The sequence below is a fragment of the Anabrus simplex genome, chromosome 4 (genome assembly GCF_040414725.1).
Source record: "Anabrus simplex isolate iqAnaSimp1 chromosome 4, ASM4041472v1, whole genome shotgun sequence".
In the NCBI taxonomy this organism is placed as follows: domain Eukaryota; kingdom Metazoa; phylum Arthropoda; class Insecta; order Orthoptera; family Tettigoniidae; genus Anabrus; species Anabrus simplex.
In genome coordinates, this window is record NC_090268.1 from 41,167,702 (window position 1) to 41,177,030 (window position 9,329).

Consider the following 9,329-nt stretch of genomic DNA (forward strand, 5'->3'; position numbering starts at 1 on the left):
CCATATCGTCCGTAAAAAACCAGGAGTTGTACCTCACATCATCAGTCGTATGAAGTAGTCGAGACTCTGACACGTTGACTCTGTAAGTCAGTTACAGCTGAAAGTACGTGAGTGTTATGAAAGTGAAGACGAACGGTGAGATTATTCATAGTACCGAGTGTTAATCAGTATATAAGTATAGTGAAATTAATACATTTATAAAATTTCATGTGATTGAAATTTAATGATCAACGGAACGCCGATAGTACTTTTTGAAGGCAGTGTGCGGAGCCTGAAGTAAATAGTTCAAGATAGACGGTGAATAACTATCCGAGCAGGGAACTGTAGGGTCGAGGCGATCACGATACGGCCTAGAAATACGTCAGGAAGTGCCGGTTGACTAACGCGATACGCACCGGGTCGAATAAAACGACACATCGTCGTAAAGTGTCACGACTTGTGGTTCGGGCTCAAGGAAGAATATAATAGTGAAAGTGTAATGGGTCTTTAGGCACCTATAAGTGTTGTTTTGTATAAATCATTGCAAATTCTTTAGTAAGGTGTTAATAATGGGTAATCGCCCAGAAGTGTTTTGTTTTGTTAATATTATAAAGTGCGACATGATGCACGAGTAAACCAATATGGGGCCATGAGGCTTCTTCATCGCCACGAGACAATGGAATTCTACACAGGCATGAGTACACAAATTTGATATATTTGGGGATGTTATCGCGACAAAACGGGACTCAGGGTATTAATCATGGTTACTTAACGTAAGACATGGATCGCTTCCAGAATCCATGATTTATTTAAGATAGACGGACGAACTAATTTACATTAACGTAATTATGGGTTAGACTAATTAATTAAATATTTGTTTGTTGTATATATTGTAAATATGGGTTATATCTTTCAATTAATGCATGCTGTTTGTGAATACTTCGATTTAAGTTCATTTCAAGTGTTAGATTTTTCTTTTATGCTAACCCAGTTTATTTTGATTTTTCAATCACCACGGTGATTATTTGTGCCTTAGTTAGGCATATTTGTTACCAGACAACCAGATTATGAAAGTGCCAGGGTGTGTAAAATATGTGTTTGCGTACGGAAGGTCATACAATATAATAATAATAATAATAATGCTTTGTGAGTGTGCAAGTTAAAGTGAAGGGAATAATAATAATGCTTTATGAGTTCGCAAGTTAAAAATAATAATAATAATAATAATAATAATAATAATAATAATAATAATAATAATAATAATAATAATAATAATAATGCTTTGGAGTTCGCAAGTTAAAGTATAATAATGCTGTGAAAGTTTGCGGGTGAAAGTAATAATCAATGTAAAGATAACATGTGGCGTAAAAGACTTTAATTCGAGCAGTAAATTTGATTGGTACGAAAATTGTTGATTTCACGTTTTTGGACTTTTCATAACCATACAAATTTGTTTAGAAGCGATAGAGGCACGTGTATAGGATGGTCATGATATATTGAAAGCCCAGAGTGGTTTTAGTCCATTTTTGAGATTGGAAGCCGTGCTGGACGAAAATCCGGCATGAGGAGAGAATGGAGCCGTACTGTTTTTGATGATGAAATAGATAAATCTCGATTCCTAAGACGATGTAATGTCGATTCCGGTGTTATGAGTGGCAGAATCCACGCACCGAGGATTATTTATTAAATTACATGTTTCAAGAGTCCCAGTGGAATAAATGGACTTCAAATGAAAAGGAAGGAATAAATTAGCAATCGCAGGTATTGAATGTAGTTGCCCAGCTGCGATGTGCCATGGGATTTGAGATGTGTCTTGGGAGGACATGGTGTCCCCATAAAATTAACGGCAGTACTAGAATGAAGGTTGCTGTTCTGAATACCGTGGTGTCCCGATCGATGCAAATCGGATCTTGGTGGGTCATAATGGGACTCAACATATGTGACTAAATTCTAAAGAGTGGAAATTAAAATATAAAACTTTCAGTTTAATAATAATAATAATAATAATAATAATAATAATAATAATAATAATAATAATAATAATCCAAGTGAAACTTGTCTTAAATCAATTGCTTAGTGCCAAACTAGACCGAAATTGTAAAAGCTTATGCATTAACCATAAATATCGCTAACGGTAGTGTATCATGTAAAATTGAGTTATAATAATTATAATAATTCGAAGAGGAATAATAGGAAGAATTTGTTAGATTAATTTGAGAATAATTATGAGAGCAATGTAAAATATTAAATCCATGATGAATAAGTGATACGATAATGATAATCTCCACTGATGAAAATAAATAATAATAATAATAATAGTAAAAAATTGAAGAAGCAGAAGGAGAAGGTGGTGGTGGTGGTGGTGATTATTGTTTTAAGAGGAAGTACAACTAGGCAACCATCCTCTATAGAAGGAGAAGGAGAACTTGCAATAGTATTTTGACAATAACAATTATGATGAAAGGAAGTTAAGATATTTAATGGACGAAGATTCAGTGTTACGAATAATAATAATAATAATAATAATAATAATAATAATAATAATAATAATAATAATAATAATAATAATAATAATAATAATAATAATAATAATAATAATTTTTATGAGACTGATCATTAATTTGTGCGGATTAATTACGAGGAAAAACGACCCTTCGTTTGAAACGTTGGCAAGGGTTAGCATATAATCATCCCGGATGATAAATGATAATAATCAAATATAGGATGATAATTGAAATTAATGATAATAATAAAATAATTGATGGTAATCACAGAATATGATAATGATCAGATAAAGAATGATAATTATTTAATAATTATAGGAAGATATGATAGGGACAGCCGTCATGTGTCGAATTGGTCGGAACCAGATGTTGATTTTCCACGTGGGAGATTGTTGGCGGTATGTGCGGAATAACCCACGGATGGCACATGTCTTCATTGTGCGAGCATAGTAATGAACCTTTCCGTACGTCTTGTCGTATTGACAAATGTAAATATTGAGATAAGCTTTGAGTTAAGGAGCTACATCTGGCATGTTTGTGAATCTGGAAATATAGGCTAGAGTTTGTCCGTACAATATATTCCCGTTTTAGATACGATAACATTTCCACGGTGGGGATCCGGCCTACTAGAATGTACATACCGGAAGTGACTCATGTCCAAAGGAACGTGGAGATGACAGTAAATAGTTACTCTCATGCCCATGTCTCCGAAAGATCTCCAGCGGTGAAACGTCTACTCATACGGATGTGGATTCGATCCCCAGTAACCCATGGGACGAATTCACCAAATATTTCACACTACCAGAGAAGTGAGGTAAATTCAAATGTATGTATTCGTTTTCAGGAAGGAAATTTCTAAATGTAATAATTGTCATCATGTGCAGTTTGCAAAATAAGTCAATAAATTGCTCCGTATTGCAATTTCAATCGGAAACGGTTTTCATACCTTTTTATTGTAGTTAGTCCAGTATGCCCATAGAATTTAAGTTGTCAATTCCCAGTCCTATTGTGGAGTCTATAATTAGTATATATGAATGAGCCGTCCCCCTTTACCTTAATTTGCATGCCCCGTTCATCCCTGTGTTCATTTGGTGGGCCTATATATATATTGTTATTGATTAAAATTTTTAACATCTTTTACGAACTGATCACCCCTGAGATTAAGGTTAGTCTGGGACGCAGGAGGTGAGCGGGTGCAGTACCGATAGTGTAGTGATTGAATTTTAAAACTGTTCACAAATCTTCGAATATGTGATATTATGGTGCGCCCTTTTGTACTTCGAACAGAAAAAAAGCAAATGGACAAAGAAATCGTTATTGTAAAATATTAGCTTCCGTCGGCAAGATTCCCGCCTCCTGACATTTGCGCAAAGCGTTAAAAACCATCTCTATAGAGTCACTATTGAATGCTTTTTTCAAATCGAAATGAAACCCTGTCTGAAGAAGGTACTGGACACAATCCACTGTTGATTCTGTAGTTAACAGAATGGCCTTATACATCTCCTTACTAAGGAAATCTCTCGTCATTCAAGCTGAAGAAATGCATGTCGATTCATTTCTTTATTTGTAACATGTATTTGATAGTGGCACCTGCATTAACAAAATCGTGGTATGAATTGTCCTCGATTTCCTTTATTGTTGTGAGTGTTAAAATATGTAGATCTATAGCAGAAAGCTTCCTAGAGAAGAACAATTAAGAACAATTAAAAGTGATGTTGGTATTTTGTAGTCACACCAGAAATGAAAAACGGAGGAAGTTTTTGACCAATGTAATTGGATTTCTACTTTCGTTTTCAGTTTTTCAGTGAGCAGCTTTTATTCGCTCAATATGGATGAAGGTGGGGAGTTTGTCATATAACATCTGCTGTTCGATAGACATTTCATCGACTACCCATAAACACAATCTTTCTACTTCATTTAGGCGCTGACTTTCTGAGGCGCTCCTTTTACTAAGAGTGTTATTCCAGTCTCACAGTTTATATTTCCTACGTAGCGTGGCAGTGTTGATTTGATGGGTGTGGTGAACATAAATAGTTTCGGTTATCTCGAATTGAAATTCGGCAAGAAATCCTTTCTTGAAACAAAATGTAGCCATTCTTGACGTTTTCCAAGAAAATTCATAAAACGAAATCCCATTTTCCGACCTGCTTTTGCTCTTACATAAAGGCACACAGGCAGTAAGCCATACCATGTACATAAACATGAAAACGGTTCACGAACAAGGAAACAAACCAAATAAGGTAAACACAGGCTCAAATTATATCAGCACTCTTAGCAATGGTCTCTGAGCTAGTCTCGGCAAGCAGAGTACTGCTAGCTTATCAGCGCTCCAAGCGCCTGAACTTGTAACCATGCCGTGCTCGGTCGTTTAGATGTGCAACCGGGTAGATGAGAAGGCGTATTAGAGAAGTGAGAGTAGAGAGCGATGCTCTAAATTAAGAGAAATCGTCATTTCATTTCCACCGCATCAAGCCAGCCGTGGAAAATTGATCTGTTTCTTGTCTGAAGACACAGATCGCGCAACTTACACGCGCTGTCAATGAATTTCCATCGCACTCCCGTTTCTCACGAGATAGCTCTCGGTATTCACGTAACAGTTTCCGTTCTTCTAGAAACAGTTCCCACTCCTCAAGTAACAGCTCTTATCGCTGAAGGAGTTCACAAACTTCACGTTTCAATCCTTATGGGGCATTGTACTGGTACCATTTTAAATACAGCTTGAGAGCAAAGAAATGCCAAAATCAAATCAAATCAAATCAAATCAAATCAAATCAAATCAAATCAAATCAAATCAAATCAAATCAAATCAAATCAAATCAAATCAAATCAAATCAAATCAAATCAAATCAAATCAAATCAAATCAAATCAAATCAAATCAAATCAAATCAAATCAAATCAAATCAAATCAAATCAAATCAAATCAAATCAAATCAAATCAAATCAAATCAAATCAAATCAAATCAAATCAAATCAAATCAAATCAAATCAAATCAAATCAAATCAAATCAAATCAAATCAAATCAAATCAAATCAAATCAAATCAAATCAAATCAAATCAAATCAAATCAAATCAAATCAAATCAAATCAAATCAAATCAAATCAAAATCTCTTAATTTGCAAATGAGGTGTCTACCTCGGTGGCAAATGGTACACTAAAATACATTATTGTCAAACACTAAATTTTAAATTAGCAAAAGAAGAAGACGTTTTCCTAGGTTAAAATATTATACAATCTACACTAACAATTTTTTCTATTAAACACACAGCTCATCCTTAATACATTTATATTGTTTACAAAAATCTACTTACAGTATAATATCGCCTGTACTTACAAACATAGTCAACTCATATACAGTATGTGGAATTACTTCAACTGGTATAAGATTAAAATGTACGTAGCAATTATTATTATTATTATTATTATTATTATTATTATTATTATTATTATTATTATTATTATTATTATTATTATTATTATTATTACCCATTTTGGAACCTAAGTAGCATAACGACCTGCTGCGTCTTAACCAGAGCCCCTTTCGCCACCGCTTTTCAGAGTTCCTGAAGGGCTTTCACAGCTACCGTAGCGATCCCAGGGCCCTCGAAGTCCGCACTGTACTTCACCCCTTCATGCAGTCCCCTACTTCGGCTGCATAGACCAGGGGATGGAATTAATTTATTCACACACGCTTTTTTATTTACAATAACCTGCACTGGTCGAATGCCCTCTAACATTTATTTTCTCTGTTGCTGTTTATTCTCTTCTTGAATATCTGTACAGATTTTGGAAAAGGATCAAACACTACCCTTGGTAAACTGTTCCACTCCTTCACGCCCTTCCCAATGAATGCAAATTTACCCCAAACGCTTCTGCTAAAATTCCTTCTAATTTTTTACTTGTGGTCAGTCCTGCCGATATAATTATTTTCCAGCTGAAGCCTCTCACGGATTTCTCCCCATGCTTCCTCTCCTGTATAGGCTCTATAAGTCTATGTAATCCTACCGGGCGAGTTGGCCGTGCGGTTAGGAGCGCGTAGCTGTGAGCTCGCATCCGGGAGATAATGGATTCGAACCCCACTGTCGGCAGCCCTGAAAAAGGTTTTCTGTGGTTTCCCATTTTCACACCAGGCAAATGCTGGGGCTGTACCTTAATTAAGACCACGGCCGCTTCCTTCCCATTCCTAGGCCTTTCCTGTCCCATCGTCGCCATAAGATCTATCTGTGTCGGCGCGACGTAAAACAAATAGCAATATATATATTCCTATAAGTCTAGTTTTATCTCTGCTCTTACTTAAAGTTTCCCACCCAAGTTCCTCTAACATTTCTGATACACTACTTTTTCTCCTGAAATTCCCTGTTACAAATCTTGCTGCTTTCCTCTGCACGCTATCTATTTCTTTTATTAGGTATTCTTGGTGAGGATCCCAAACACTGTGTGCATATTCCAATAATGGACGAACCATACTTAAGTAACTTTTCTCTTTTAATTCTTTGTTGCATCCTTTAAGTAGCCTCATTATGACTTGTAACGATCTGTATGCTTTCCCAACAATGTAATGAACATGACCCTTCTAGTGCAAATTACTTTCAAATCTCACACCTAAGTATTTGCACTTGCCATCTTTTGGGATAACTACCTCATCCAAAGTATATTTAAATTCAGTTTTAAAGCTCCTGTTTGTAAATGTTGTAACAGATGATTTGCCTCCATTAACCTTCACATTATTTTCTTCAACCCTTTGTTGGATACTCTCAAGGTCCCTTTGTAATTCTGAACAATCCTCAATGTTATTTATTTCCCTATAAACAATTATATCATCTGCATACAATCTTATTTTTGATTTTATATTTTTCCCTAAATCATTTGGGCGACTTACATTAAGAAAAGTACCGGTAACAGACCGATTATACTACCCTGTGCAATTCCCTTCCAATGTTTCTCTTCCTGAGATACACTATTTCCTACTTTGACTATCTGAACCCTTGAATTTAGAAATGCTCTTATCCAACGTATAACCCTTACGTCCAATCCTATTTCCTACAATTTCTTTAATAATATTCCATGTTCTACTCTATCAAAGGCTTTGGAAAGATCTATTGCTATGCAATCTAACTGGCCTCCTGAATCCAACTGATCTGATATGTCTTGCTGAAATCCTACCAGTTGTGCCTCACAAGAACATTTCTTTCTAAATCCATACTCCTCATGAACCAATTTTTATCATCACAAGTCATATCCCTATGCCAACGGCCGTAGCCGTGTTGAAACACCGGATCCCGTGAGATCTCCGAAGTTAAGCAACATTGGGCGTGGTCGGGAGTTTGATGGTTTGCCACGCGCTGTTGATGGGGGGTAAGGGAATGGAGGAACGGAAAGGAACTGGCCACCCTACCACACGTAAACTCCGGCTCAGGAACACCTCTGCGGAGGTGCGGACCTGCCTTCGGGCAGAACAGCCCTTACCTACATATCCCTATGATGTGCTTTGCTATTAAACTCTCCAGTATTTTACAAACTACACTGGTCAGGCTGATTGGTCTGCAGTTCTCAGGTTTCCTTTTATCACCCTTTCCTTTATAAATTGGTATTATTATAGATTCCTTCCATTCCTTTGGTATTACACTATTATTTATGACGTAGTCAAAGATAAATTTTAAATAAGGCACAATGTACCCCCCATTGTCTTCAATACCTCTCTAGTAATTTGATCACTTCCTGCTGCTTTTCCTTGCTGAAGCAGTTGGATTTCTCTGAAAATATCTTCATTTGTGAATAAGAAGCTTCCTGTTTCCCTATGTGTCTCTCCCTCTCTATATTCTGTTTCGGTTTCCACCTCCTGACAATCTTCTACTGAATCTCTGAATTCCCTACTGAATAGATTTGCTTTCTCAGTATCTGTCAAATAGTGTTCACCCCCTTCACCCACCATTGTGGGAATTTGGATTCCTTTTCTTTTTTAATTCCTAATATATGAATACAGCTCCATGTTCATATCGACCAGTTAACTTTCAAAATTCTGATAATCAGTCGAACTACAACGCCACAACTTGTACGCAGCAAATGGCAGATTCCACCAACAACCGCCATTCACACAATAGGTACTGACGGACAGCCAATTTCAGCAAATGGTTGATATGGGTATCTGTCAGCCCCATGATATCTCCTGTCTGTCGTAAGAGGCCCCTGAGGCTCTTAACTTGAGAGCGTGGGTTGGCGACCGCGGAGGCCTTAGCTGAGTCCTGGCATTGCCTCCACTTACTTGTGTTAGGCTCCTTACTTTCATATAACCTATCCGACCTCGCTGGGCCATCTCTTGCTCTTTTCCGACCCCGACGGTATTAGGCTGCGAGGCCTAGGGATTCTTTCAGTTTCACGCCCTTCGTGGCCCATGTCTTTCTTTGGCCGATAACTTCATTTTTCGAACTGTTGGGTCCTTTGCAGTTTCCTTCTGATTAATGTCAATAGAGGATTGTTGCCTAGTTGTACTTCCTCTTAAAGTAATAATTACCACCACCACCACCACCCCCACCACCACCATGTCAGCCCTCCAAAAGTTGTTAGTCCTGCCCCCGTCATTTCGTTCCGAAGAAGGATGGTGCCTGGCGTCCTTATGGTGACTATCGTGCACTTAATAACATCACCAAGCCGGATAGATATCCCATACCTAACCCCCAAGGTTTCAACAGCCAATATGATGGCAAAATGATCTTATCTAAAAATAGATATGGCCAGAGCACACCATCACATTCCAACTCACTTGAACTGTGTACCCAAGACTGCTGTCATCACACCATTTGGACTGTTTGAATTCCTTCAGCTTCATTTTGGTTTAAGAAATGCAAC